The 18,391-nt window shown below is 44.3% G+C and overlaps 1 protein-coding gene and 1 long non-coding RNA gene across 5 annotated transcripts in view; one reads left to right on the top strand and one right to left on the bottom strand.

Moving 5' to 3' along the window:
- EVA1A (eva-1 homolog A, regulator of programmed cell death) overlaps positions 1-18,391 on the bottom strand; it is a 214,253-nt gene that overhangs the window by 55,339 nt on the left and 140,523 nt on the right. The window contains exon 1 of one of the 3 annotated variants that reach the window (XM_071807118.1): positions 1,672-1,789. The exons of the other annotated variants lie outside the window; for them this stretch is intronic. The gene's annotated coding sequence lies outside the window, so the exon portion shown is untranslated. Of the gene's footprint in view, positions 1-1,671; positions 1,790-18,391 lie in introns of those variants that run through there. 3 annotated transcript variants of the gene reach the window in all.
- LOC139827649 (uncharacterized) lies at positions 12,068-18,197 on the top strand. 2 transcript variants are annotated; one of them, XR_011738554.1, is made up of 3 exons: positions 12,068-12,174; positions 13,835-13,943; positions 17,253-18,197. It is a non-coding gene; the product is annotated as an uncharacterized lncRNA (long non-coding RNA). The 2 variants fall into 2 exon arrangements; XR_011738555.1 differs by lacking the exon at positions 12,068-12,174 and adding an exon at positions 12,497-12,712.

Genomic DNA, 18,391 nt, shown 5'->3' with positions numbered 1-18,391 from the left:
CTTAATCTAACTTATTTTTAGCCCATCTGTGAGGAAAAAAAATGGCCACAGCACAAACTGATCTGCTAAGCAACGCTTCGAGCTACGCAGATCCCATGACCTCCTAGTTACGTCGCGACAATGTTTTCTGTTTATTTGGTGCTGCTTTTGTGCACTCACCCATGTCCTAGACCTAATGCAGCATGCATTTGCAAGTTCTCTTAAAGGCCTCTTGCAAGGCGAATTAACTGAGTCTCATGCATACTATATTAGTGACTGTGGACTTCCAGATCTTTCTTTTTCTGTATAAAGTTTGAAATAGGTTTAGACTTTAAATCTTACTGAAGGATCTCACATGTTCTTCATACATGGATCCTGTAAATGAAGTTGGATGCACTCTCAGAGAGAATCTACTCATGGAATTACGACTGCCAAGGATGGAACCACTTGAAAAACAAAGGTGAGGTGCCTGCTGTAATTGCCATGGGAGTTAATTCAGGGAAAGTCTATGGTTTCCATTATCGAGGCAGATGAACTGAATAGTCTCACTGTTCCTTTTTCACCTTTTATTTAGGTACCTATGATAACAGCTGGGTTGGCCTATTTTGTGAGATGGTGGCCAGAAGGATGTGAGATGGAGCACAAGTCTGGTGGGGAGCAGCTGAGGGACCTGGGGCTGTTCAGCCTGGAGAAAAGGAGGCTGAGGGGAGACCTTTTCTCTCTCTACAACTACCTGAAAGGAGGCTGTAGCATAGGGGATGTTTGGTTTCTCCTCCCAAGTAGCAAGTGATAGCAGAGGAAATGGCCTCAAATTGCACCAGGGGAGGTTTAGATTGGATATTAGGAAAAATTTCTTCATGGAAAGGATTGTTGGCCATTGGAACAGGCTGCCCAGGGAGGTGGTTGAGTCACCATACCTGGCGGTGTCTAAAAACCTTATAGATGTGGCACTTAGGGATATGGTTTAGTTAGGTTGACAGTTGGACTCCGTGATCTTGAGGGTCTTTTCCAAACAAAATGATTCTATGGTGGCCACCAATGGCTGCTGTACACAGGGTCATGCTGGCTTCCCCAGTGCTGGAAAAGTGTCCAGAACACAGAGGAGGTGAGACTGTTTCTCTCCTTCTGTCACCCCAGGTACCGCTGCATTGGTACTAAGTCTATGGTTTGGATACAAAAAGGATGTGTCTATCAAAAGGAGATCCGCAAAACCACTTCAAGCAACTCTCTGTAAATCCATGTGTGTTTGTAAGTTCGAGCATTTGTAAATCCCTTCACACCAACTGGAAATGCATGAATCGGTCCCTATGATAGATGTATACCCGCAGCTCTTACAGGACAGCAGAAAGACATCATCCTTTCTTAAAATAATATTTCAAACCAAAATATCCTGAAGTAAATCAGTAAAGCAAAGATTTGTGTAAAAGTACCTACTTTACTACTTAACTTTCTCTTCCACTCTCCCCATTTCTGAATGAAGGAGCAGGACACAAGATGGTCCTTCTATTAGTAAGGACTGACAGGTCAAGCTATACTCTTATAGCACTTCACCTTCTTATGTTAAAGAAAAAAACAACCCCCCCCAAAAAAAAAAAAAAACAAAAAACAAAACATCGCCCAGCTTGAACAACACTAGAAAATTATTTAAATTTACACATAATTTTAAAAAATGGTTAAACTTTGAATGTTCACCTCTGACTTTTGAATTTTCCTCATTTTCTTCACTGGCACACTGGTCAGCATGGAAATGTTGTACAGGTATGGATCATCCTCATTTGTTTGCAGACTGTCTCAGACCCACAGATGAAGGAGTGCTGCTCCAGACGATGCTACTGAGGGGTGGCCTCCTTCGCGTGTCAAGGAGGTGAGAGTCTTCTCAAGATGCCATCAACCCCATGCTTCTTGCACCTCTGGAAACACTATAACTCTGCAGTCCACCTACTCAGCCCCCTGCTAGTAGCACAGCACAGTCCTTAGCACTGAATTAATTCAAAAGAACCAGAGTACATGGAGTTCTTGGGGAGAGGGCCATAATTACTGTATTTTAAGTTCTCCTGGAAAAATGTAAAAGTACTTTTTTGGAGTTAATGTCTTTTCCTGCTGGTCATTCTGGCTGGAGGCATTCTCTTGTATTTCTTGACTAGCATTCGTCTGAGATAAAGAAGATGCCCCCTGTGAGACTGGGTGGAGAAGGAGTTGTGGTCCACAGGTGAAGTAGAGAAACATGAGAGATCCGGAATGCTCATTTTCCTAAGGATTTCACTTAATCAAATTATCACCAAACTGCAAGTCATTTCTAACCACTAATCACCCATTGCCTGGAAACTATTTTGAACAAATGTAAGTGTACAAAATCTGGTTGATGAAAGCCTTGAAATGTAGATCCTGGGAAGTCTGCGAACTCCAGCAACTGTGGAGAAACAAAACCACAGTTTCTTTTCTTAACTTTGATCCTATTCTAGGGGAAATACACAGGCACATGTAAGAAATCTTTCCTTCCTCTCTATTTTCTTACCAAGGATGTCATTTAAACTCTTTGGAAACAGCACTATAGCTACTCCATGCTGCCTATGCTCCAGAATATATCAGATGTTATTTAAATAAACACATGCCAGATCTTTTTTTACAATGCCTTCTAGTAAACAGCAGCCATAATGAGCCTGCATTCAGAATGAAAGGGCCAAAAAAGCTGAACTGAAGTCAGACGGAACAAAGTGGTGTCATCCTACGCTACCAGACTCTGCATAGTGGTATAACAGATTAAATAATTAGAAGAAGGAACAAGGGATCACAGATGTTCCCCTCAAAAAAAAAACCCTGCAGCCTGCCTTAGCACTGACTTCTTCTCTTTGTCCTTCGAACTTTATAAGAAAGACTTGTCAATAGATATTGCACCAAGGCAGCACAACAGCTTTATCAACTACCCAGCCATGGACAAGGGGGAAATCACCCCACAGATACCCTCAGGCAGCCCTTGTCTCCTCCAGAGGATTTCCGAGCAGGTTTACTTCACACTTCTCTAAGTCATATGGTTCAATGGAAAGAACAAGGTAGAACTAATTTCCTTAAAAGCCTTAGAGATTCTATGTTAAGTTGTCCTATGCTATGAGTTTGTAACCTGCATGTCCTTATGGCCCAAAGTGATTTTGCAGATTGAAATATCGAGTTGTTTGCTGTCCACCATAATTCAGACCCTGATGGAAGTTTACATTTTCCTTGTAGTAGTCTAGTCCTTATCGTCCCCATCACAATTTTTTTGCTCAAAAGCAAGACCCCAAGCTCAGAAATCCGGTGAAAGAGAGGATGGAAGAGATAATGTGGCTCTTCAGCTGCCTACCTTGTGGCCAGCTCTGGAAACTATAATTGCCCAGAAATAAAGTGTATGCAAAATCAGAAGATAAACAGGACCAAAACCACAACACAGGTGAGCTGCCTCCATTTAGCAATAAAGCAAGAGCAAATATTGATGAAACTGGCGATTTATTTTTCTTTTCTGAGTCTCAGTTTGTAATCTGCTGTTTCTTCCAGGATCAACAAAACCTCCAGTTTCAAACTTTTGTATATATGCTTTGAGAATCTTCGTGCTGTGATGTCTCACCATGGATAGCGTGCCTTTTCTCAAGGAACATATACAACAGAAAGTCATGGGTGTTATTTTCAACCTTCCCTCATTAATTGCACACAGCAGTCACATAGAGCGTTTCATTTTTCTAGCACATTGCAAGCAAGAAGGAATGAAACCTCTGAGAAGTGGCTTTGAGGTAGCACTCCCATTTTGCAGTTGGATATGATGAACTTCCTATCATCATGAATGTTGGACTGGTGGAGAACACAGGGTTCTTAGATAATGCAGCTGCACTTAGTCTCCCCCTCAGATCCATAGTGGCCCTGGGGGTTGCAGTGACATGAGACCCTAGAGACTCACTGCAACAGGGCTACAATTTAGGGTGTCTTCCATTGTGACACAACTCTAGGCTGTCAAGGAAGCACGGAAAGACTAGTTATGAAGTTTTATGCTCACCTCTCAAGGCTGCTTCTCTCGAGCAGGTGGTTTTCTTCATATCTTTGCCTGAATTTCTGTATTTCCCAGAAAATACTTTTATTCCTTTCTCCCCAATTCAGGCTGTTTCTTGCTGTCTGCTGAACACTTTTACTTTTTCTCTGAGCTGAGTCAAACTACATGACTTCTACCATGAGAAGAAAGAATCAAAGGTCAAGAAAACTCTTGTACTATTTCTGTAGTGGTGAATTCAACAGTTCAGAACACAAGCATGGGTGCTGAAACTTGACCATCTATGCTATTACACAGCTATCTCACATGCTTTTAGTTCGAGGCAACTGGTGCCCACTCAGGTAAGGCTCAGGAACACACATGCACCAATTGCTTGGGAAAGATGAACACTGAAGCACCTGATACCCTCAGACACAGGTGCCTCAACCTTCCTAAAATTTCCCTCCATCATTCAATGAGGTCATCAGGCATCAGCAGTTCTTCCTGTCTCAGAGAGACAGGGGACAACTCACAGCTCCGTATCCATCTCCCAACAAATTTTTGCAAAACATACTCACTTCAGAGGTGGGAACCTATTTCTCCGATTCTGTAATCTACTCAGACCACTTTGGCTGCATAACTTACGTTTGCTCTAAGGATATTTTATATACTGAGGAGGGGGTAAAAGCAGCTTAGTGAACATGAGAATTGATCCCAATGAACCTCCACCTTTCCTTTAACTGCTATTATGACACACAATAGGAACAGCAACTGTTTCAGAGCAGAAACCCAACAGGGCAAATGGGTGCAAAGTCTTTAACGTTGTTGCAATGCCAGGGAAATGAACAAATTTGCCCCCTGGGTTGAAGCTAAAGGAATGGAATTCTTGAGCCCTGCCTAAAATCACATGGGTCCTCTTGGCTCATCTGATGTTGTTCCACGGTGATTCACAAGCACTTCTCTGCCTTGCTGTGCTCTGCTGTGCGATGTTTGGCAGCGATGTGCACCGTTAAAGCTGTGCAGAGAGCAAACTGGGCCCTGGAAGGATACTTTTCTCTTTTCTTTTTTTTTGCAAACAAGCTCCTGTCTTACAGCGACAACTCTAGAAAATTACAGAACAGGCAAGGTCTGCACAGAATCAAGGAGTGTTTGGTGTTGTCAGAAAACAAACTCAGATTGCATGGCGTGATAGCCATGTGATCCCCTTTCTAATGTGCACAATTTCTACAGGCACTACCTTACATACTGCTTTGCAAACATCAATTAAGGCCAGCAATACTCCTCTGGATTGTAGCCTGCCCTTTGCACCTGCAAAAACTGAGCTATGGAAAGTTGCCTGCAGGTCACATTTAATAAAAGCCTCACCTTGGTATCACAATAACGAAGCTGTGGACATCCTGCCCACCAGGGTGACCCAGGGCACCTATCTTAAGTGTTCAGGCACTCAGCACAGCCCAAAGGACAGCACTGAATTTCTGAGGAGTGACTCAGAACCTGTAAGCGCACATGTATGGTCCAGGGAGACACAGTGTCTGTTCAGGGCAATTAGGTGTTCCCGCGTGCCAAGTGAGGAACTGCTGAGGGCCAGCCAGCTGGAAACACCAAGCCCAGAGATATATTTGAGCAAGAACCTGCCTCCTGGCTTGGTCCTCTCAGAAGCTGTCTGACACATCAGAAAAGCCTCTCCTAAATATTGGCTGAAGGTTCTGACTAGAGGTGCATGAGATGTACACTGCCTGACTCAGCATCCACCTGAATGAGAGGTGATGCAGACCCATACAGGAATTGTAGAATCATTTTGGCTGGAAAAGACCCTCTAGATCATCAAGTTCAACTGTTATAGCTAACTAAACCATGTCCCAAAGAACATCATCTACACATCTTTTAAACACCTCCAGGGATGGTGGCTCCACCGCTTCCCCAGGGAGCCTGTTCCAATGCCAACAACCCTTTCCATGAAGAAATTTTTCCTAATAGCCAATCTAAACCTCCCCTGGTGCAACTTGAGGCCATTCCTGTCATCCTATCACTTGCTACTTGGGAGAACAGACCAACGCCCTCCTCGCTACAACCTCCTTTCAGGTAGTTGTAGAGAGCGAGTAGGTCTCCCCTCACCCTCTTTTTCTCCAGGCTGAACAGCCCCAGGTCCCTCAGCTGCTCCTCAGAAGACTTGTGCTCCAGACCTTTCACTATGAAGGCATAAAAAAATGATGAAGGTGGACTTCACTACTCCCATGGTGCCTGTGGTGAACTATTTCCTCTCTGGGGAGGGTTTCGGCTGCCACTGTTGCTGTCACTATGTACATCCCCTGTTTTAAAGCAGTTGGTCAGGAAGAGTCAGCATGCCTGGCAGGTTTGCCTAACCAGGAGTTCTTCAAGTACGCAAACAAAAAGGAGAGAATTCCCAGTTTGGAATTTGTTTGCTTTTTAAACAATAAGGCTCAATACTGAAAGTAATTTACACTCTGGCTCACTAAATCTCATACCTAAAGCTTCCATACGTGCCAACAGATGCAGATTTTGTGCAGAGAAGAAAGCTGACAGTCTTAGGGATGAACAACTTCAGAGGAGACAGGGAAGCCTCCTTCATGCTCGGTGCTCTTCAAGCCTCCTTAGCTGGCTGAAGAGCATCCTTCTCACTCCTGAATTGCAACAGAGAAAACACTTACAGACCTCTTCAAAAAAAGAAAAAGGAAACCAGGAGGTCTGTCAACAGCAGCTGGTCACTCCCTGCTTCCAGCTCCTGCTTGTGGAAGAGGGATGAGGAAGCTTTGGGCAGATATTTACCTCTTCGTTTCTCTGCACACCTGGTACTACACATTTCTTTGACATTGATGCCATCATTGCTCTCAGGAGATCCTTTGTACTTGCTCCGTAATCAGTTCCAAATCTACTAAACATATTAATCTGATTGCATCCGTTGTATAAAGTAGAGGAAAAGAAATAAGAAATTTAAGTTTACAATCTGCCAGCTATTCCAAAAACCAGAGCATTGTAGATAGTAAACAGAGAGAAGCATCAAAACAGGAGTCAGAAGAATCTGAGTCTTTCATGGTCACTGATGTAGTAAATCAGCACTGCAGTTTAACACAGCCAAATGTAGTGTAAAGTAATACGTCTGAGGGAAAGGACTGAACTTGAAAGCAGATATTTAAATGTAACATTCATGTGCTACACTAGCCAGGAAAAGGAGACTGATTTCATTAAAGAAAAATAAATCTCTGAAGACTCTACAGTTCATGTATGCATTTATAAAGAAGAAGAAAAAACTAAAAAGGAAACCAAGTATAATTTGCATAATTTTAGACTATGTCATAGGGGAATCACAATGAATAGTAAGATAAAAGGAGTACAGGATATATATTATTAAACTAGTTAAATTAAGTATATTTGGAAACTCCAGTAGACAATCTGACAGGTAGTGTGTCAGGTACCACTGAGGGTGAGATATGGGCTTCAGCTGTTGTTTTCTCCATCCTTGGTACAGTGACCAATGACCAAGAATTAAACTCAGATTTTATTAGCAAGCTCTCTGTGTACGTTTAAGTTAAGGGAGTGCTTTCATATTTAAATTATGGCAATTTCAGATATTTTCAGCTTTCCACTGCACCAATGCCTGTAGAAACAACCCCCACTTCAAAGTAAGATGGCCAAAGAGGAGACAGCAGGGAGTGGTGGTGTTTCTGTTGCCAACGGTCAGTGGAGGATGAGAATGTTAAAATATTGTGGTCACAGGGGAAATCAGGGTGCTAGATCCATAACCACAGAAAGCCTCTGAGAACACTCTCCAAACTGCAGGTACAAAAATGTGCTTGCTCCTGTGAGAACCAGCTGCTGCCAGTGTGGAAGCGAATAGGCTGCTCTGTGCTCCTTGGGGTAAGAAAACAACTTGATTTTAGCAATACTGCAGTTGTGCAATGCTGCAAATGTCCTGGGCTGCACTCAGAGAGACCCATCCCCAGTACACTACTGGGAACTTGAATCAGGAAGGTGAAGTCCAAGCACCTTGAGACGGGATCCCCACCAGTGGCTCTGCAGAAATCAGTTATCTCAGGATGAGCACCCCAACCAACCTTCCTCAGAGGCCAAGTTTCTTCTCAGTGGGGAAAGAAAATCTTTCACAGTTACCATATTAAGCTGATCAAGAACTAACAAGAACTGAAGAAGCAACAGGAGTGTCTTCCTCCACAATGCCTCCAGAGAAAAACCTGGCTTTTATTACAAAATTCCAGCCTTGAGCTTCCTCCCACAGGATAGACAAAGGAGGCCCAGACTTGTATGAGTTAACCAAAAATAACACTTCCAGGGAGGGAGACGATGACTGAGGGGATTGCTGATGGGATACAGAAGCCTCTCACCTCCTTCTCACCAGTTCAACTCCAGAACAGGTCAGGAGAAATGGGGAAAAGCTTCTGGCTTCCAGCCTTTCGTTGCCCTTCACCAACTCCCTGGGAAGCAAGTGAGTCTGCCACAGTCACCAACATGTCAGGCAGCCCTGAGACAGTGGTCAGAAGAACAAAAACTGTCCTTCCATCCTCAGCACTAATCCATTTTAAACAGCTGTGAGTTGCATGGTGGCAAGGCTTGGACTGATAGCGATCTTCAGCCTCCAGCAGCAAATATGTTTAAAAATAGCCAAAAAGCAAACAGGACACTGTTTGGAGAGGGAAGGAGGCATGCACCTTTTCAGCTGACCATCTCCACTACACATCCTCATTGCTATGGCAATGTCCCATAAACAGAGAAGAGGTCAACATCTCCCCAGAGCAAGGAGGCAAGGACCGTCCTCAGGTAGTGGCGCTGCCTTAGAAGGGAAACAAGAGATTTGTGCAGATGAGCTGAAGACTCACCAGAGCATATAAATGTTACCTTAATTTGTGCATCAGCACTTAAATACCACAAGAACTGGAGCTAGAGCTACATGAGAGCAAAGCAGATGAACAGAGCGTGTCTGATTCAGCCTGGGGAGACAGACAGGGCTGAGCTGGGAAGCACCCACAAGCATTAGCGGGCCAGGGCTACCCCAAATGATGCTGCTATTCCCCCAGTGAACCCTGGCAGAAACTGAAGCAGATGGCAGGCAACATGCCACTGGGCAGCAGTAGAGCATCTTTGGAGCAACCTCAGGCAGGACAGGGAGCACCACACCAAGCTCAAGCACTGAAGCACGGAAAAGCTACTCAGAGAAAAGGACCAGTAGAGCCATGAGAAGCCACCGGTGATGGAAGATCTCTCCTGGAGATCTCAGTGGCCACCGTGAGCAGCAAAGGGTCTGGCTGAGGTGCTAGAAGTAGCACAGACCCACTCCTCTGAGCTGTTACAAAGCAAGGCTTGTTTGCCTTGCCCTTGTGCAAGACGGAGAAAGGGGGAAGGGAAGCACGTGCTCACTCCACCTTCTTGCAGAAATTCTTCACACCCTGTGGCCTCTTACAATACTGGTTTTCCCACTGCAAAGAGAGGCTTTTCTCAAGGTAGTACTTTGGTGAGGTAATTGAAGACAACAGGATTAAACTGAAACAGACAATTTATGTTGTGCAACAGGAAATATTTCCAGACACTAAAGTGTGTTGGGCTCCAGAGCACTTTCTCAAGGTAAGCAGCAGAACTGGAATCTCCATCCCTTGACTCATCTGTCAAGGCTACATGAGCACTGAAAGTATGGTGTGGAGAACATGCTTGCACAAGGAGAGAGACAGGATGGGGACCCTGGTCTTTAGCATTTGCTTTTACGGAGGAAAAGGTTCCATTAACTGAACAAAAAGGTGATATTTAGGGGAAGCAAGAATATTTTGGCAAAAAGCTAGAAAGGTCTTGGTCGTACTCAAGACCCTTCAGTTCTTACGACAATCTCACCCTGAGTGGGTTTGTCTTGTCTTGTTCTCTCCTTTGCAAGTTGCAGAAAAGGACAGATATGAAGGTACTGAATCTTTTCTCCCCTCGATTGTTGTAAATCAGGAACAACTTCACTAAACACAGTGGAGCAATGTCAGCTTAAAATGAAGTGGCTTCAGATTTAGTTCTGAAATAATTAAGGATGAAATTATGTTCATTTCCCACTAGAGCACCCATATGTCAAGTTTTTGATAGTTTAGAAACAAACTACCCCAAACTGCATTTGAGACAGACCATCATCTCTCAACATCTCTATGCAAGGACAGATTTCTAAAGGACTTCAGGTCATATCTGTCCTTCAAGCATCCAAAAGTAGCACCTGAAGGCCTGTTACTGCCCTCAGTCACCTTGCACAAGCAATGATTCAATTCACCTGAGAGCTGAGTTGCTTGTTGGACCCCTGCAAAAATGTCAGTCTGTCACTCCATTTCCTTTCATATGAAGAAATCCAGAGCACAGTTCAAGGTAAATACTGTTTCTTCAGCTCCTTAGAGATGCTGAGAGCGAGTCCTGCTACAGCTTCTCTCCTCTTTCTCTTACATGAGCTCATTAGCCTCTTGGCTACATCTCTGCTAGGAAACTAAACTGTGCCAGAGCCCATTCTTCAGCCCTGAAGCCAACTGGCACAGACTCATGCCTACATATTATTCAACTCTCTTACACTCTGAGACAAGGTGGCTACATCCAAACTGCCTTTCTGGAGTCTCCTGGCCCATCCTAACTTACAGTAACACCTAGACATTGTCTCAGCTTAATCCATGTGTATCATCAATACATTCCCTCCTGGAGCAATGGCAGGAAGATGTGCCGGGGCAGGTTTAGGTTGGACATGAGGAAAAGGTTCTTGATCCAGAGGGTGCTGGGCACTGGAACAGGCTCCCCAGGGAGGTGTCACGGCCCCAAGCCTGACAGTGTTCAAGAAGAGACTGGACAACGTCCTCAGACACATGGTGTGAACTGTGGGGTTGTCCTGTACAGGGACAGGAGTTGGACTCCATGATCCTTGTGGGTCCCTTCCAATTTGGGACATTCTGTGATTCTATGATTGGTGTGATAGTACAGACCATAAAGACCAGCTGTGCAGAGTGCTGAAAGTGAAGAAAACTTTTTGAAAAATCAGGATTGAGTAGCACAGTACTTACAAGGAATCTGGGAGATGAGAAGATCCCAAAAAGCATTTCCTACTCAACTTGATTTTTGAAAAAATGGGGCTTTCATATTGGAGCTGTGAAACAAACTTTGAGCTTTTACCTAGTAACCAACTCCAGGCAAAGCTGTCAACAAGGTCTCCTGGGTCCTCCATTGCTAATGGCAGCAAGACCAGGGATGCCAAGGCTGGCTGGGGAGCTTGAACTTTCCCCAGCCATGGGAGGTGTCATGCCTTGGCTAGAGGCTGGGGTGAAGGATTCCTGTGCTCAGGATGTGCCCAAAGCCCCCCTCCTATGTTCCCCATTCTCTACCTTCTTCCACTGCATTCCCATTAGAGATGGGGGAACAGAGAGGACTCTGCTGCAAAACTAACATAAAACAAGGGGGAGTTGATGGGCAACATGCATCAAGCAATGACTTGTAGGTAAACGGGCTGTACAAAAAGCCTTAGGATCATTTTTCCTAGGGCCACCTCCAAGGCTTTCCCCCCTCCCTCCTCTTCTAATTAGCCAGTAAATACCTTACATATAATTGACCTTTCTAAATGCTGCTGGGTAGCTGGAGGTGTTAGGAACTAATCCTGCCTGTGAAGACCCTGGGGTTGTGCAGCACTGGCTCTATCTGCTGGTGTATAACGCTCTGCAAGTGTGGGGTTTTTTTTCCCCTCACTTACTGACACGTTGAAATTTACTGCCCCGTGTCAATGAGTTCAAGAAAGCCTTTTAACTCTGAAAGCTCCGGGAACGGGCTCCGGCACATGCTTCAGGATTTATCCGTCAGCTTGTTACGCCTTGTTTGTCCAAGAAACAGTCAAGACCGAACGAGTCAGGAATGACAGAAATAGTACATGAAGTCACAGTCACTCCACTTTAAAGCACAAGCATTTGTGTCATTTTCCTACCAAATAAATAAATATATGTGCATTTAGCGAGCAAATAAGGAAATGTCAGAGGAAAGGCATTACAGGCAGGTTTTTACAGATGCCAGCTGATTTTTGCCCACTCCTCCAAGTGAATGTAATACAGATTCCCGCAAGTATCAGTTCTTTCTACTCAGAAAAGCAATCACCGGGACTGCACACACCCACAAACCCCTTGAACGCGACAGCACACAAGCCTTAGGAAAAACCTGTAAACACTAGACTGAAGCCGAAAGACAAACACGTAAGTGAAAATGCTGAGCACTCTCTGCTTTTCCCTCACCTCCGCTCACTGCCTTCCCAGCTTCTGTACAGCCCCATGCTGGTTTCTCCCTCCCTTAAACAGCTTTTTTATTTAACCGTCAGTCATATCAAGCCACCAGCATTTGCAAAACAGCATCAATGACAGCTCTGGCAGATGCTGTCCTGTCCTATGAAGCGAGCACGCCTGAGCTCCCTTCCCCGTCCCTCCCGTACGCCACAGGACCCCACCACAGCCCCTTGCCCACCCACCACCCAAAAAGGCAGTACCAGCATCCCGCAGCCACCCCACTCCCCACCACCTGCATGGACAGGACCACGGCCACCGGCAGAGAAGTTTGCAAGAGAGAAGGAGGCTTTTGCTGAGGTTCGCAGCAGCCTGGGAAGCGCAGCTGAGCTGCTCACAGAGAATAAAGTTGTTTTTACCGTTGGGTTCTTCAGCGTTGCCGGCAGTGAGGTTGGAGCTGAGCCCGGTGAGGATGGCAAGAGCAGGAATGCGAAGTGACAGGAGAGAGCGGGAGGTATGTCCCTGCCCTCTCACGTCCTCCCCAAAAAGCCGCTGGGTCGGGAGGGCGGACGCCTTGTGCGTCTGCGGGAGGAGAGGAGAGGAAAGAAGAGGAGAGAAGCAGAGCGAGCGCGGGAGCGAGTGTCGAGGAGGGCAGCAACAGGAAATGACACAGAAACTTCAACAGGCTCCAATCCAAACTTGGCCCCTGACATGAAAGAAAAGGGAGGCAATTTGGTTGGGAGTGGGGGGGAAGAGGCGAGAAGAGAAATTTTTCCCCCTCATTAGCCAGCCTAAAAATCTGCTGACTGGAAAAAAAAAAAAATAAAAATCAGCACTGTGACAAGTTTTATTAAAGCAAAGAAAGAAGGAGGTGTTGTCGGGGGGAGGTGATTCCCATCACCGTCAGAGTTTATTTCTTTGAGCAGTGGCGGTGTGATGATGTTAGACACCAAGAGCAAAATGCAGTTTTCAGCAGCTTTCTGGCTTTTCTAAGCTCCTCAAATGCGCCAGCTTGTGCCTGAGGGCAGCAGGCAGGCAGCAACATCCCCCTTGCACCCCGTGGGTCAGCTGCTGCCTGCGAGAGCCGGGCTAATTCTGCCTGGGGTTGCAGGCAGCCGCTCCGAAATGCAGCACTGCTCGCGTCCCCCAGCACGTGGGGATGGTGGAGGAGACAGGTCAGGGCTGCCAGGGTCCTGTCGCCAGCCCAGAAAGGAGCAAATGCCTTTACACACCTCGGGGACAAGGCAAGTAGCAGCCCAAGCACGGGAGAGGCGTGACAATGGCATAACCCACAGAAGCAGAAAATCACACTGGGCTTGTGGTCAAAACATTGCCTTGTTGGGTGTAAGATACTGCTTTAATTCAACAAAGATGGATGGATATCTTCCAGCAAGACAAATCTTCTGAATGCCTCTGTACATGCTGGGTAACAGGGGATGTCAGCTACTGGACTAGGTGACAGGTTTTAAAGCATCCTTTAGACCTAATACCTGGTATACATGTGGCCTTGGAGGCAGCCTAGACCCAGCTTGACTTCAGGGGCTCTGCAAATCCCACTCACCTTTGCAGTAGGCAGTGCCACAAAGCCTATGGTAGGAGCCCATGGGACTTTTCAAGGAATCATTTTGTCTTCCAGATTTGGGACGTACACCACTGCTGGAGGGTGGATGAGATGGACGGCAGCCACGGCCAGGTCACTATAGGTGGAGGAGCACATCAGATGGAAACTTTCCACTTGGAAATAGGTGAATCACCCCTCATCCTGCTCAAAGGTGTCCTAACAGATTCAGTAAACTATGGGGAGAGTTGGAACCCAGGCCTAAACTCAGATTCCTGGAAAGAAAATACAGACGTGGTCATTCTAGCCACAAATATGAAAGTGATGGGAGATGTTTTTCCTTCAAATTGAGTATGGTCAGGTCAGAGATGGTCTCACTGAGACTTCTCTACTCACTGATCAGCTTAATAGGAATATAATATTCCTATTAAAATTAAAATTTGAAATGGGAATATCTTAAGAGTAGGTGAGATCATGTGTTTGATCATTTCAATCACTTGATCTGCTGCACAGCTGAAGCCACAGAGCATTGTCCCAAACCAACACCAGAATCACTATAAATTAGGGCATATCTTTCAAGGAGACTTCCCACTCCGAATCAGAGATTTTCCATGAAGGATGATCTACCCAAGATAAGTTATTTCAGTGGCTACCACCCTGTCAAGAAGAAAGGCTGCCTTTTTAATCTGTATTTGTCTGGCCTCACTTTCCACCCTCAAGCCTGTCCATCACTCATCAATCTTCACCAGGAAGCAACAGATCAGGCATGGACAGGGAAAGCTGCAGCTGACCAAGGCACAGCCCAGCCCCACCTTACCCTCAGCACAACAGGATTATTTCAATCCCAGGAATAGCTGCAGTTCCCCCCGTATTTTGGCAGAAAGCACCTTGGCCATCCAGCTCCAAATGGAAACTGGAGCCTGCTGTTCCCTCAGCATGTAGGCTCAATCTTACAAAACCACAGACAAGTTATCTCGTAACCTTGTCCTGAATAAATAACACTACTGAGCTTTTTTAGTCTCTCACAGTAGGGCAAATTTTACAGACAGACCACAAATTGTGGTGAGATCCACTTCCATTGCATTAAAGTCCTCCTTGGAATGTGCCTACCAGAAATGGATGTGGTATTACAGTAATGATCTCACCTATGCTGTAAATTTTTAAGACATTAGACCATTATCCAGTCACTCCATCAGAAACATCTTTGTGAATATGGTAGCGTGTTAACAAGCTGAATTAGGGATTTATTGTTATAGTATCATTTTACTCCAAACTTCGACCTTAAATACAAAACACTTTAAGATTTGGCATTTATACAGTGTTCAACATATGCTTTGATCCAAACAAAGGTTTTGACCTGCCTAACCTTTGGTGTAGCTTTTTCGCTCCTGTGAATGACTTGAGCACAATCTTAAGGTATCGGTTGACACTCCTTTATCAAGAGGTTATTTTCAATTAATCACAGAAATATAAACAGAGCCTTGTACTGAGTTCAAATAAGCTCAGAGTAGTTAAGCCCTTAAAACAGATGTCTAAGGCTGTGTCTCAGATCAGAGCTGGTGTACTGTCAAGAAGAAGCCTTGCAGATCTGTTTGTTGAACCAGCTCAAAAAACTATCAGCTCCAAACCCTGACATGCTCCAGCGTGGCCTATTGAAGTTGCTGAATGGAGTGGCCCATGACGCAGATCAGGGTATCCAGGTCAAAATCAGATTTGCGTGGTCTTTATAGATTAGAGAGAACAGTGAAAGGGAATTAGACAGCACCATACTATTTCAAAGGGTAGTCCCACATCAAGCCCAGCCTACTATACCGGTTTTCCTATGGTTTTGATCCTGACAAGTTAAAATAATAAGAATGGAAGATGAAGAGACTGCAAGAGACTGTTGGTGTACCTTGCCATGAACTAAACACAGTCAGGGCTGGTCTTTGGCCCTGGGGCCAGCAGACACAGTCCAGCCACGAGCACATTGAAGGCTAAATGCCTTTAACCTCTGAAAGAGAACAGCCCTACCAGATTGCATGCTGAGAACAAGCTCTGGCCAATGTTCAAGCCATGTCAGAGAGCTGCCTCTAGACTGGGTCAAACAGGGACCATGATCAAATTTAACACCATGGATAAAAGTTTTCCAGTGGCAGTGCCCTAGTGCTATTTAATTAACTAAAACAATTAACTAAAATATAGCTAGTCTCAGAATGACAAGTTATCTGAAAGCCCAACAGGATTTTTTCTGCATCCCAAGGACTTGGATAAATGCAGGTTTGCCCTGTGAGTCTCAGCATTTTCTATGCAGCTTTAACATCCTTATTTCTTGCACTTTGTACACTGATTTTTGTCCATAAGCTGTCCGAGGCAAAGAGCAGATCTACCCCTAGAGCTTTGCCCTTGCACAAGTGCAGCTCCTTAAATCAGTGGAGTGGGATGTATCTCTACTCAGCTTAGCCATTTCAAAGGCACGTCTGCACTCAATACCTCTGCTGTCTCTCTGTAGCTAAGAGAGATTAATACTTGTGGAGGATAATTCGTCTTATCCAAACATAGTGTAAGACAAGTGAGAATCACCCCCAAAGCTGCCCTTCCTGCTCCAGGGTCTGTGGAGGGAGTCTAACTAATTCTTCCAATCTCTACAGCTAATTTTTCAGCGTGTAATGTGGGGGCAAAAAACAAGATATGTGTTTTCCTGGTATAACAGAACACAAATTATTTAATATCTATAAAATAAATATGATAGTAGTGTCATTGTGCCTTTTGGTGTCAGAAACAAGTACTTGTGTAGCCTCTGAATGAGGTAGATTCTGATTAGGCCATTAGATTTCATGCAGTTGCCGCTGGAGCCGTGTGGCACTAAAGTGTATCTTCTCAGCAGGGCATTCACTCTGGATTGCAAGATGGCAAGAGAGGGGAGAAGCCACCATGTCTTTCATTAGTTCATTATCCCGAGAGTAATAAATGAGTTTTCAAAGTGAATTAATCTGCGGTAGCTTCCTGTACTTGGTTTTGTTGTACATTTATGTATATAATTAAATACCTCTTTGCTAGGTGCCATTTTCTCTACCTAAAAACACTTACTTAGTATAATCAGTCAGCTTTCAAACTTCTGATAAACTAAGTTCACTCCAAATAGCACCTGCAGCAACACCTGGAAAAGGTTTGGGCAACACATTTGAGAGTAGTGATTTTGCAATGGGCTTCCTTGACATTGAACATCATATTTTCATTTTTACCTAAAATTAGCGAAATAGCAGCAGTGAAAAGGTGTGTCTCAAAAAGACAGGTTTTTCCTGTTCATTTGTGAGGATGTGCAACTCGCAATCCCTTTCTGATAGTCATTCACCTGTCAGGTATTTAGGTCCACAAGTTCTAGCTGCCCTATCCAGACAAGCAACTAATGAGATTTTGGAGAGAACTAAACACTTTCACGTTTGGGTGCTATATAAAGTGAATGAATAAGGGCTTTGTTTTACTTATTTGTCTTTTTTTTTTTTTTCAAAATTAGAACCAGCCAGAGTTCCATTTGAAACCCAATGGCATCACGGTTCATGGTGGAAACCAGTTGGATCTGTGGATGGATGACCTGCACTGCCCTGGGTAGGGCTACAGTAGATCTATAACTAAAACCACAACACTAAGAATGTGCCAAAACACTGTTTTTATTAACTATATTCTCACCTTGTTTTATCATTCAGGGGAGATTACTTCTATTTGAAAGACTATCTTAATCCCATCACAGCAGCAGGATTAAAGTCTGGTGAATTCAAACAGAAGGAATAGCCGTACATATGATTTTTTTGTTCAGTACCTTTTACTTCATGTTAGAATGTCTGAATCCAAGAAGCAAAACTATAATGCCTAATATAGATAAAGAGATCACTGCAATTTTCACACTTTAACATCAAATTACCTGCTATTTTACAAAAAATATTCATATACCTTTCAGACATGCCTGGTGCTTTCCATGTTATTTTTGGTATTTATGAAGCCAGCTACATGGACTTCACAAGCAAGTGACCTTGAAAAATGAGTCAAGATCTGTAACATTTACATCCTATGTATTTTACAGCAGCAGAAAAGTTGGTTTCAGCTTCTCCCCTCTCCCTGCACCCCCACTGACCTTTCCCTACCTCCCCCTCCCAAATAAGAATTCTCTCAAACCCATCCCTCTCCAGAAAAATCTGACCTACAAATGGCTTTCTCATAACTCAGCAGACTAGTTTAGTCCTCAGATGGATTTATCATTAACCACATAAGCACATGTTGTCCGTTCTGTTCGACCTAATGAACGTGCTACAAATAAAATATCTGTAAAAGAAGGTTTCACCGTACTTATCCAAGCTGTTGCTGCAAGTCCTTGTAACTCCCAAACCCACTTATGTTGGAAACATTAATCACTTGATTATAATTCAAAGCATCAGCTCTCTACAGCTGAAACTCCCTAGCATTTGACTTTGGCTAGACCTCTAACCTCAACTTTCCACTTTCAGGCGTACTCCACATTTTCTCCTCCAGTTTGTCACTAATGTAGAAAAGACATGGGAAATCACTTTTAAAAGGTATTTTTAACCTAGGAGCATCTCATTAAAATGAGAACTTAGTATGGAAACTCTAAAACAAAAACTTTCCCATTTTACTTGGTGT

The sequence above is a fragment of the Patagioenas fasciata genome, chromosome 3 (assembly GCF_037038585.1).
Source record: "Patagioenas fasciata isolate bPatFas1 chromosome 3, bPatFas1.hap1, whole genome shotgun sequence".
NCBI classification, from domain to species: domain Eukaryota; kingdom Metazoa; phylum Chordata; class Aves; order Columbiformes; family Columbidae; genus Patagioenas; species Patagioenas fasciata.
This window is presented reverse-complemented; position numbering and strand designations above follow the sequence as displayed.